The sequence below is a fragment of the Larus michahellis genome, chromosome 1, assembly GCF_964199755.1.
Source record: "Larus michahellis chromosome 1, bLarMic1.1, whole genome shotgun sequence".
Taxonomy (NCBI): Eukaryota; Metazoa; Chordata; class Aves; order Charadriiformes; family Laridae; genus Larus; species Larus michahellis.
In genome coordinates this window covers 137,679,513-137,691,750 of record NC_133896.1, presented here as the reverse complement: position 1 = coordinate 137,691,750, position 12,238 = coordinate 137,679,513, and the positions used below count along the sequence as shown (strand labels likewise).

The following is a 12,238-nucleotide window of genomic DNA, read 5'->3' as shown; positions in this document are numbered from 1 at the left end:
AGTGCCTTGGTGGTTGCTTTTATTCTTTTTCCCCCCGGGCTTTTTCCATGGCCATGCTAAGCAGGCTTCACCAGGACCTGCAGTGCAAAGAGTGCCTTTGTTTCTAAAAAGTGGAGGCTTTAAATGGTCCTTGGGAGCTATGCTGGCAGGCAGAGACCCCCAGGGCATATGCAGATCTGTGTCCATCAAAAGATTTTGGGGAGCCAGGCTGGCCTGGTGAAAGCAGGGCGTTCATCCAGGGACACACATCAGCCTGCGAGGATTCATCTCTGCTGGTCACTGGCAGCCACGGCCAGGGCCAGAGACTGAGGGCAAGAGGACCAGCACCAGCATCAGCCTGTGGAGGGGAGAAGGGCTCATACTTCATGTTAAGCTCCTCTCTCGTGCTTTAACGGGGCTGCTGTTTTCCTCATTCATTTTGTAGTGATTTTTCATTTTATTATTTTCATTTCCATTTCTTTTTTTTTATTTGAATGATTTTTTTTTCATTTCCATTTTCATTCATTTGTATTGTGTCTCATTTAATATTTACTGTTATTTATCTGAAAGTGGTAAAAACCATATTTAAATAACGACAGTTCTACCTATTTAATTCACATTCATTTCTCTTTTATGCCTGCTGTCTCCATAATGTTTCTACAAAATTTTTTATGTTGTGAAAATATTTGAAAAAAACATAAATAATTTGAAAAAAATCAACCTTTCCCCTTTTCTTCTTAAGAGATGTATAATTATCTTTTTTTCCCAAAGTGTTCCTTTGAAAATTTTCAGCAACTTCTGATCTTACTGACGTGTTTGTTCCTTCCAGCTTAGAGCTATGCAGAACACTGCCTGCATAGTAATTTCACAAGATGTATCGATTATGCCAAAGGGCGGCATTAAAGATGTTATTTAGCGTGATACGAAGGCGGGTTTGGGCCTTTGATTTTGGTTTGTTTGGTTTTTTTTTTCAAAGCTGCAAAAAACAGAGAGGGGAAAAAAAGCCATCCACTCTTTTAAACTGCTGGGATGTGCTTATTCCCCGACGTTCAGTGAGCACGGATGGAGTAATGCGGCGCAAGGCATGTCACATTCAATGTGTTAAAAGCATGTTCATGTAAATCCGGGGCTCGGGGTGCTCCCCCTCACCATATGGAGGGGGCCTGGCAGCTGTTGCGGCTCCCCTCGTCAGAGCCTGCCTGCTCCACCATATGCTGCTGATGATGCTCCTGATGCTGCTGCGGTGGTGTCCCCGGCAAACAGGAGCCCAGCCAAGGCGGGGGGGCTGGGGGGTGCTCCTCTAAGCCACTTGCTCTGCCGGAGAAAATAAGCTAAGGAGCTTAGCGCAGCACTGGGGCACGTGGCTCAGAGGACTGACCTAGTGGCACCTTCTCCATGGTGGGAGGGACAGGAGTGTGAGGGGGACCTGGGCAAAGGGTCGCTCCTCGCCCTTTATCCAGAAGAAGACACTTGGCCCACGAAGCAGAGAAAAACAGTAAATTGAGAAAAACAGTAAATTAAGAAAACCAGTAAATTGAGAAAATAAATACCGAAGGAGTGATGCCTGGAAAGCGATCCCGCAAGTAATTTTTCACTGCAGGCTCTCCAAAAATATCCTGATGTGTGGGTGTCTATTAAAAGCAAGCTGTGTCTGGGATTCAGAGCAAGGTATGAACTCATTCCAAGGGCTAATTGCAGTTACGCCACCCATTGGGAAAAAAAACTGCTGGGTAAAACCAGCCTTCTAAGAAGCTCAGGCACTAGTAACCTTCCCACGTGAAACAAAGGAGAGCGAAGAGATAAGGTATGAGGAGAACGCACAAATATTTGCTAGAAGATTAAAAGGAAGACCTATTAATTAGACAGAGCGGGGTACAGCCAAGCATAACAGGAAGAAATGAAGGCATGGCTAGTTGAGGAACACTATCCTAGCCATGTAATTTGGTAGGCTAAAATATTCAATGGAAAGAGAGAAGGATAGAAAAAAATAGACAAAGCAAAACACTGAGAATTCAACATCCAAGGGGGAAAAGCTGGACTGTCTGATAAATCTGTCCCGCACTCTGGCAGATCACACTCTATTCAAACGTTGATGTTGGTAGATACAGCCCAGCACTTAGCAAGTGCAACTTCAGCCTTGTTTAATATAATAACTTTGCCATTGGGTTCGATGAAGCCAGAAGTTCAAACAAAACCCAGAAAATTATCTCCTCGTTCCACAGTTGGGTTAATTAAAATGGAAGACCACGACCCTGGACTTTCTGGCTTCTTCTAGCTCCTGCTTACCTGCTATCATTGCTACTTTTCTGAAAAGTAAATTTGAGAAAGCCTCAGAATTGAGAAAGCCTCAAAACTGGTAAACACTTTTCCCATTTTCTTGACTTATGATTGCTTTTTGTTCTTAAAAGTGCCTTTGGAAGTCTTTTCCAGGCCAAAATACCTGAAAGAGCCTTTAAAAAAAGGCAAATCTCTATCAGCAATGTCTTGCTGCTAGAGAAAATGAACAGTTTTTGATTAATCAAGAGTTTTGATTAATGAAGGACCAGTCTTTCATGTTATACTGTACCTCATTTTTCAAATCAGCATTATTATTTACTCACTGGCTCAGCTGCACTACAATTTTCTTTGCAAATTCATATTTTGACAAATTATATGGCAATTTTTTTACACTGCAATTACTTTGTGAAACAGAGTTTTACTACTGAATATTCATAGAGCTGTAAGAACGCTGCTCACTCATGTACATAAATTACACATCTCCTCCACAATTTTGCCTTTCCCCAAATTATTATGCTTCCATGAGAACGTAGGGAAGAGCTTGCTCTGTACCCCACAGTCCCTGGCAGAAGAAAGAAGCGTGGATGAAGCACGAAATACAAAGAGGGAGACCTGAAAGTGCCTCTCAGGGGGCAAAGTGCATACCTTTGTACCAGAAAAGAAGAGACAGCAGGACGCTTCCCATCTTGAACCGCATCCTTTCCTTCTTCTTTCAGGAATAGCTCCTTAGTGTGCTGCTCAGCTTGCTGGGAAGGCATGAGATTAACTTAAGCATTGCCTAAGCACCTTACTCTTCCCCCATTCTCATGATTTTATTAAGCACCATCAAGCCAACCGCACAATTATTACTGTCAAGCTCCATCTTAGAGGATGTGTCATGCGTAACGGTTTTTAAAAGGTAAAAAGTACTGAGGCACTCTGGGTACAAATCTGGTTGTGTATGCAGACATGCGTCCAAATAAACAAGGACATACCTACCCAGAAAGCACATATACCCCCTATACAAATGCAGAAGATGTCTAATGCTTGTAAAATATATGCAGTATATACTGTCTATTGTATGTGGTACGTATTCATTATCTTCCACACCAATTATTTACCTCTACACTGTCAATGCCTTTCCTAATAATAGCTGTGTGTAGGAATCTGCCCTGACCCTACTGCTTTTTCAGTCACCTAATTGCAAGGGGCTGAAAACTGCAATTAGTAAATCAAACAGAAATAGCACATTTCAGTTGTTTAGTTGCTGAGCTGTAAAAATCTCCAACCAAAAAAGTAAAGCTCCCTTTGCTAACAGTTCTACCTACAGTATCCTCTCAACCAGTTTACATCAGAGTTATACATTTGATTTTAAAATGACTGAAAGATTCAAGACAACAGACGGCTAGTGATTCCAATGGATCTTGCACCCATTCCTCCAATCTCTGTTAATTATGTGCAATTATCAATGAATTTTTAATGGAGGTTTTTGAAAGCAATTGCTTCAGAAGCAGCTCTCTCTGTTTCAAAAGATCTCAGATTCTGTGCACAGGGAATAGATTAAAGCACTGCACAGATCATGTAGGCTGCTGTTGAATTAAGCTAGATCTGTCTCTAGTCTCCTGGTCTACGTCCATTCAAAAAATGCTGCGCAAACAAGGATGCTGACTTTTTGGAAACAGTTCCCTGGGGCAGGATTCACGGAACCAGGAATCACGGAATCAGGAATCACGGAATTTTTCAGAGTTGGAACGGACCTCTGGAGATCATCTAGTCCAACTCCCCTGCTGAAGCAGGATTGCCTAGAGCACATCACTCAGGACTGCATCCAGGCGGGTCTTGAAAGTCTCCAGAGAAGGGGACCCCACAACCTCCCTGGGCAGCCTGTTCCAGTGCTCTGTCACCCTCACTGTAAAGAAGTTTTTTCTCATATTTGAACGGAACTTCCTATGTTCCAGCTTGTGCCCATTACCCCTCGTCCTGTTACTGGGAACCACTGAAAAGAGTCTGGCTCCATCCTCCTTAAACCCACCCTTTAGGTACTTGTAAACATTAACAAGGTCTCCCCTCAGCCTTCTCTTCTCCAGGCTAAAGAGTCCCAGCTCTCTCAGCCTTTCCTCATAAGGGAGATGCTCCAGTCCCTCAATCATCTTTGTTGCCCTACGCTGTACTCTCTCCAGTAGTTCCCTGTCTCTCTTGAACTGGGGAGCCCGTAACCAGACACAGTATTCCAGTTGTGGCCTCACCAGTGCAGAGTAGAGGGGGAGAATGACCTCCCTTGACCTGCTGGCCACACTCTTCCCTATGCAGCCCAGGGTTCTGTTGGCCTTCTTGGTGACAAGGGCACATTGCTTGCTCATGGATAGTTTACTGTCTACCAAGATCCCCAGATCCTTTTCTTCAGAGCTGCTTTCCAGCAGGTCCACCCCTAACCTATACTGGTGCCTGACATTCTTCTTCCCCAGCTGCAGGACCCTACACTTGTCCTTGTTGAACCTCATTAGGTTCTTCTCTGCCCAGCTCTCCAGCCTGTCTAGGTCATGCTGGATGGCAGCATGGCCCTCTGGGGTGTGTCAGCCACCCCTCCCAGTTTGGTATCATCAGCGAACTTGCTGAGGATACACTCTCTCCCCTCATCCAGGTCACTGATGAATACGTTAAACAATACTGGTCCAAGTATTGACCCCTGGGGGACAGCACTGGTTACAGGCCTCCAACTCGACCCTGCTCCATTAATCACAACCCTGATTTCATCTCATCTGCCTTTGGATATCCACAAATTTGGGACGCACTGTAAATTGGATGTCAGGTACAGCATCCCTCTGCAGTCGCACCTCCAGCACTGATGCATCCCGGCCTTGCTGTGTGATGTGGATGGGACAAGTCTCCTACCAACGGGGCTTGCTGCTTGTGTCAGCCTCGAGCAGTTTAACGTCCTCAACCCAGCACTTTTCCCACTTTAATCTACCCTCAGGGAGAGGGTGGGTTATCGAAGGCAGACCCCTGCATGGACACGGCCATCCTGCTTCATGGACCTGGGCCAGCCCACCCCAAACACGGGAGTATCAATGCTTGGCGGGACGAGAAAGCAGGGCAGATCGTCCCAGGCACCAGGAAGGGCATCGTTTTCTCTTCCCCCAGGCGGGGGGTTGCTCCTGATTTCTTCTCAGAGGCCTCACGCTCATACACAGCACCCTTCTCAGAGCAGCAAGAGCCACCAGAAGGTCTAGCCAGGAGGTGAGCAAGCATGAGCCTCATGGAGGGTACCAGGGCTGCCTCTAGGCATCTGCCGTGGTGCAGCATCTCACTCCAGGCTCTACACAGTATCTGGGCAAAGCTCTCTCTCTTCCTCTCTTTGCTGTCCTGTCTAAAATGGGCTGCCACAGAGACAGAGATTTCCAGGTATCTACTCCCTCTCTGCATTGATGAGCGCTTGGTATCTAAATCCCATGTGCTTGAAAACCCTGGCTTGAAAATCCCGGCTTGAAAATCCCGGCTTAAAAATCCCTAAATACCTTCATCCACGTATCTCTTGGAAAACCAGGGCTTCAGCGTCTCGTTTTACGGTCTCATAAGCACAGGTCACTGTGAGGCAGAGCTGCCCACCCAGAGAGAAATCACCTACCATATTTTAAAAAAAGTGAAACCAAATTCTCCCCCATCACCCTAAGCAGTTTAAAATCAGCACAGTTTATGGCCAGCTCCAATAGGTCTTGATTTTGTGTAAGAAATCCAATAGCTCAGGGGTCCTGTTCAGAAATAGCACAGCTATTATCAAAGGGACCCCCTCAAGACTGGTGGTTCCCCAGTTATGAAATTTCCTCCCCACAGAAAAAAAGGGCAGCCTTTGTTTAAAAATGTGTCTGTAGCATTCAAAAACCAAAAATGGTTCACAGGAAGAGTAGAAGAGCCTTAAAATTAAAGTCTCTGCATAAATACTACGCAGTTCAGACCCTCTGTTTCTAATGTTGTTGATGGTCCTCCATTTTAATAACTGTAAACAGCAAAATCCTGCTGCCACTGCAGACAGCATTGCTAAATGAATCACGTAGTTAATTCCTAGCAGGCACACAAATATCTTCAGGTACAGAAGACAAAAAACATTTTAAAGCCAGTACACAACACAGCACCAGAAAGAGCTACATTTGCCCTTTATTAAACAAAAAAATAAATTAAAAAAGGATAAAAATTAGCCTGGCGTTGATTGTGGAACAAAACTGTGCCTGATACAAACAGTTCAAAGCAGTTTGATGACATCCACACTGCTACATAAAACAGGGGCAGAAACTGGTTGGGCAGGTTCACTCTTTTGGCCACGCGTCTTCTCCAGGTCCAGCTCATGTACCATTTGCCTAAGACATTTTTGTATGTTTTTATGGCCCTCAGATATTTTGGTGTGTTTTCTTCCCCCAGATAGTGGGAAATAACACAAAGGCCACCCTGCACCATCAGGATGCTTTTACTGCACGAAGCTGAGAGCACGGCTCGTGTTTCCAGGGCTGTGACACGAAGGCATGTGGGTACACAAAGATGCAAAGCCCTTGGGATGGCAGGAGGGGGATCCAAGCTGAGCGGAGGCTGCTGGACACCCTGCCTGAGGACGCTCCCTGGCACGTATCCTTCCCCAGCTGGGTTAGCTGGCCTGAACCACAATTTTACCAGGAGTTTGTTAAGAATTAAACAGCATGGATGACCAGAGGCCACCGCTGCAGTCCGTACCTTGGCCTTGCTTTGTTAACAGATACAGACATAGCTGGCCACCGTTTCAGGAGCCCTACGCCAGCATCTTCTGCAGACTTACTGCTTTGTGTCTGTAGCTTTCTCCTTATGAGAAATTAATTTGCTTCTGAGCACGGCAGAGCTGTGCATCCATGAGCTCTCAAAACACACCTGTGGGCATGGAGACCTCCCTGGTGCTTGACCAACGGGCAGCGTGCATGAACGTGTGCCCTCGGAGGGGAAGCAGGAGGTAAAAGCACTCATGTGCGAGAGTGAAGAGTAACTCCACATAGCGATTTCGTGTTTCTCCCAAAGCTGGTGTGCCAGACAGCTAAATCAGAGCAGTGCACACGGATTCATGCGTCTGGGAGCCGAACAAACACGGCGCGCAATGTCTCAGCACAAATGCGTGACTGGCACGCTTTGGTTTTAGCACAGTTAGGGAATGTACACATTTATACATGTACGTGTGAACCACAGGCATCTTTCAGAAGTAGATACAGACATGCCGAGAGAGCAAGACTGCCAACGCTGTAAGAGCTTGAGTGGAACTGCCAGGAGCTGGATCCCCTTGAAATGGACAGTTGTATGATGATCAACACACGTTGAAGATCTGTCTCTTGAAATAAAATATTCTTTCAAGAAGTTTGAAGTGTCAGCTTAAGTCCTCTTCTGAAAAGGAGCCTTTTTCCTAAATGCAACAAAACACAATGCAGCTAGTTGCCTGGTGCTGGCCACCAGGATCAGGTCCACTCCCTGTAAGGCACGCACCTGGGGGAGCTGTGGCTGTCGTTGGTGGGTCAGGCACCGTGGGATCACCATCACAAATAGATGGGAAGTACCTTCACCGAAGGCTTGCCTACACTACATTAGGAGAAGTTTGGTTATAGCTGATTCAGCTTTGAGCCTGCATCCTTGAAGGAGGCTGGCTGTGGAGGGCAGTTTACATGAATCATAGAATGTGTTGGGTTGGAAGGGACCTTTAAAGGTCAGCTAGTCCAACCCCCCTGCCGTAAGCAGGGACGTCTTCAACTAGATCACATTGCTCAGAGCCTCAGCAAGCCTGGCCTTGAATACCCTCCAGGGATGGAGCCTCCACCACCTCTCTGGGCAACCTGTTCCAGTGTTTCACCACCCTCAGCGTAAAGAACTTCTTCCTAATGTCTAATCTAAACCTAACCTGCTCTAGTTTAAAACCATTGCCCCTCGTCCTATTGCTACATGCCCTTGCAAACAGCCCCTCCCCAGCTTTCTTGTACTGGAAGGCTGCTATAAGGTCTCCCTGGAGTCTTCTCTTCTTCAGGCTGAACAACCCCAACTCTCTCAGCCTGTCTTCACAGGAGAGCTGCTCCAGCCCTCGGATCATCTTTGTAGCCCTCCTCTGGACTTGCTCCAACATGTCCATGTCCTTCTTGTGCTGAGGGTTCCAGGGCTGGACACAGTACTCCAGGTGGGGTCTCACAAGAGCGGAGTAGAGGGGCAGAATCACCTCTCTGGATCTGCTGGACACAGTTCTTTTGATGCAGCCCAGGATGCAACTGGCCTTCCGGGCTGCAAGCACACATTGTTGGCTCATTTCCAGCTTTTCATCCACCAGTACCCCCAAGTCCTTTTCCACAGGGCTCCTCTCTATCACGACATCCCCCAGCCTGTATTGATAACGAGGATTGTCCTGACCCAAGTGCAGGACCTTGCACTTGGCCTTGTTGAACTTCATGAGGTTTGCATGGGCCCACCTCTCTAGCTTGTCCAGGTCCCTCTGGATGATATCCCATCCCTCTGGCATGTCAACCGCACCACTCAGCTTGGTGTCATAAGTGGGACACATCACTTTGGCTTCACCTCCTGTGGGCTGCACACACGCCACTAACCAAGCTAAGCAGAAGAAAGCCAGACCTATGTATGTCTGCACTTTCAGGCAGCAGGATACACAGCCCCTTAGTGACATGACATGCTTAATTTTATGACCTTATTCTGCTAGGTCTCACTATGTGATATACAGGCCCTTTCTACCCAAAAGAGCTTTTACAACCTAGCCCAGGTATCCCTGCATTGCACTGCAATCTCTAACTGTAGCTTGCCCATACCCCAGGGTGTTTCTTTAGTAAGAGCAAGCACTGACAAACGTTAATAGTTTTTCTTAAGATGATGATGATTAAGGTAAGTTTCTTAATAAGATCCTGATTAAAGCAAGTTAAGCCAATTTTTCTCTTTCATCTTTAAGATAGGCAAATCACACCCTTCTGCTCTGATCCTGCAAAGAGACTCAAGAGCAAACTCCAGCTCAGCAGAGCTAAGGGGCTCTCTTCCTCCTCCTCCTCCTGCAGAGACATCTTGGCCCCAGCACTTGTTAGGGCTCCCACGCACAGACAGACGCCGCGGCAGCATCCATGCCCAGAGGTTACCCTCTTCTGAAGGCTTGCACGTGCAAAATGAGATAGCACGTTACAACTCAAAAGTTAAACTCCTCCAAGGCAAGCTGAGATGTCTCTTTCTTTCCCGATTAATAAAAACAATGATACACACAGTAGAGGGGAAGGCAAGGAGGGAGTTAACCGTGCCTGCTAGCTGTGGGCTGTGAAAAGCGCTGGCCTTTCCCCAGCGCTCAAACACTTCTCCAAACACAGAGGTGAAAGGGACAGTGCTCCCGTCTGCCCCTGTGAGACATCTCCTCGGTGATGTGTCAGGCTGCAGCCTTTGCCACCGTCCTTGGTCCTTCCTGGGAGGCGGCACAGGCCGTGGCTTCTCCCCACTGCCGCCATGGCTGCCTCTGGTCTCTGCAGTGTCCTTGGTTAGCCAGCCGAGGGACTGCAGTCAGGTGGGGATCCCTCGCCCGTGCTGGCAGGGAAAGGCTTCTCTCAAGGACGAAGCCTCTGACCTGCGGCAGGGAGAGGCCCCATCTGTGCTTCACCACAGCAGCCAGCCCAGGCCTAAGCTGCACCTGTGAGAAGGGGCCCAAAGGAAGATGCAAAATGGCCCCTGATGCCCCATAGACCAGGCAGGCTTAAAAGGAGGGGCAACACTTTTATTAGGCTTCCAGCTGCCCGTTCCCTGCAGGGTGACCTACAGCTCAGCAAGGCCTTGGTGCAGCGAGGCCCATAGACCCCACGCACCAGAGGCACGGGGGCTAACGGCCACCACAAAATGGCACCCAGGGAGTATGGTGCAGTGAGCAACCAGCTTAAAACCCTGTAAACCCTGCCCGTGCTGGGCAGGCAGGCAGGTGGAGAGCCCATCTGGGGCTGGGGGGGAGGGCAGGGAAAAGCAAACCGAGACTTATCGCGTTAAAGGAAATGATGAAAAACTCGGTGTGAGAGCAAAATATTAATGTTCGGCTTAAAACGTATTTTACAGCTGGTTCCACTGGGGCTCGAACCCAGGACCTTCTGCGTGTAAAGCAGACGTGATAACCACTACACTATGGAACCGCCACGTTCAGCTGTGTCTGCCGCGCTGCCCTTATCGACGAGACGCCGTCTCGCCTCCCCGCCGCCCCGCCCACTCCGCGCGCCGCAGCCGCGTGGGCAGGCAGCCGTTGGGCGGGCGGGCCGCCAGCAGGGGGCTCCCTGCGCTCGCGCTCCCCGCCTCTCGGCGCCGGACGGCGGCGTTTCGGCCTGGGCGGCTCGGCCTGGGGCGGGGGGTAGACGGGACGTGTCTTTTTTGTTATCCGTTATTACGCCGGGCAAGCAAGAACCGCCTCGTTTCATCCGTTAGGTTTTACCGAGGACTTTGCGCTGCTCGCATTACCTCAGTCCTCACCATACCAAATCCTCACAACGGGAGTGGCTTGTCAAAGGTACAAATTAAGGCACCTGCGCAGTGTTGACAGGGCTGTGGTTAAAAGTAATGAACAAAAGCTATTATTTGGACTATAAAAGATAGGTTTGTTAATTTTCAGAAGCATGTGGTGCCTATAAGGAAAACAGTTTTATTGTTTGTAGCTAAATATCATAGTTGGCTTCACTCTTGAATAATATTTTGCAGGTGGTTTACTGTTACAAGGTAAAATACTGACTTTTTGTCATTAGAATGAATTTCATAAGGTTATGGTGAAATAGATGTGAAAAAAGCAATTTCCATAGACTTTGCTGCCCCCCTGCCATGTATGTGATGGCTGCTCATAGTAGTTGGCAATTCCCAGTCTTTAAAAAATGATAAAAAATAATTTTAAAAAATCCCTTTACATACTGATCACTAGTGTGTGAGTCAAGTCAAATCTGTGTACCCTCCTGATCTGGAGAGCCTGATTTAACCAAGAGGCACCTTTTGGGAAGAGAGAGTCTGGTAGGCTTGAGGTTTCCGGGCATAGGTTTTGCACTTTCTGTGCAGTTTATGGTTCACCAGACCAATAAAATGCAGATCATGCATTTTATCAATGCAGATTAGGCAGCTTTTGCGCCCGTTTCTTTTCCTCATGTTTCTTTACTAAGATTTGGCAGAACCTGAGTGCTGTAGATAGGTATCATCTCTACAGGCTCTAAGTGGAGGCTGGAGCTAACTTGTGAGGGAGGTAGAGTGTGCAAATTAGGTCATTGGTCATTGCTTCCCAGAATAATCTGCATTCAGCTGATAATTTGGGGTATTTTCCTTTTTTAAAAAAATTGTTCTCATTTTGCAGAAGGTATCCTCATGCTTTCATAGTGTTCTGGTCTAGTTTCTTGGCCTTCAGGAGTTTGGAGGCTCTATAGCTGCCTTTCTTTCACATTTCTGATTTTGTGTTCTTTTTGGCAAGGATGCTGCTAGTTTTGATGTCTTTTATTTATTCATCATCTCACCCAGAATTGTTAGTGGGGGGAAGATTTCTTTTCCTGTTCACTGAAATTAACCTACTCCTCCTGATTTGTGAGAACAGATTTCTGTCATCTCACTGACTGAGACAGAGTTTAGAATTGTTCTGGACGTTTATTTCTCTCTTCATTTCTTCTGTTCTTTTTATTCTTTCTGCTTGTGACTGGATGTCCAGGTCTCTCAGGCAGGCACTCGTCCACTAGCTAGTACTTAAAATACTTCCTTGGGTCACATGAAGATACTTCTTTGAGCTTGGAAGTGTAAGAGGAGGGGAACCACAGCCAGGTCTCAGAGAAGGACCATATTCTCTTTGACTATGATTATCTTCAGTCTTTCTGAAAAATACCAGTTACATCACTTTGTAGTGGGTGATTCTGAGAAATAGGCCTGAAGCAGAATTTGAATTATGTATGTGGAGTGCCTGCATGGAGGCTTGCTCAGGAGATTAATGTTTCCAAAGTATTTGAAAAACAGAATACGTGCTACTACATCAGGA

The 12,238-nt window shown here is 47.1% G+C and overlaps 1 protein-coding gene and 1 non-coding gene across 2 annotated transcripts in view; one reads left to right on the top strand and one right to left on the bottom strand.

Moving 5' to 3' along the window:
- Positions 1-10,309: 10,309 nt before the first annotated feature.
- Positions 10,310-10,382, bottom strand: TRNAV-UAC (transfer RNA valine (anticodon UAC)). The gene has a single exon. It is a non-coding gene; the product is annotated as a tRNA-Val (tRNA).
- Positions 10,383-10,544: 162 nt separating this feature from the next.
- The window catches only part of PPEF1 (protein phosphatase with EF-hand domain 1), a 41,002-nt gene continuing 39,308 nt past the window's right edge, over positions 10,545-12,238 (top strand). Inside the window, exon 1 of the mRNA XM_074605526.1 lies at positions 10,545-10,750. The gene's annotated coding sequence lies outside the window, so the exon portion shown is untranslated. The remainder of the gene's footprint in view (positions 10,751-12,238) is intronic.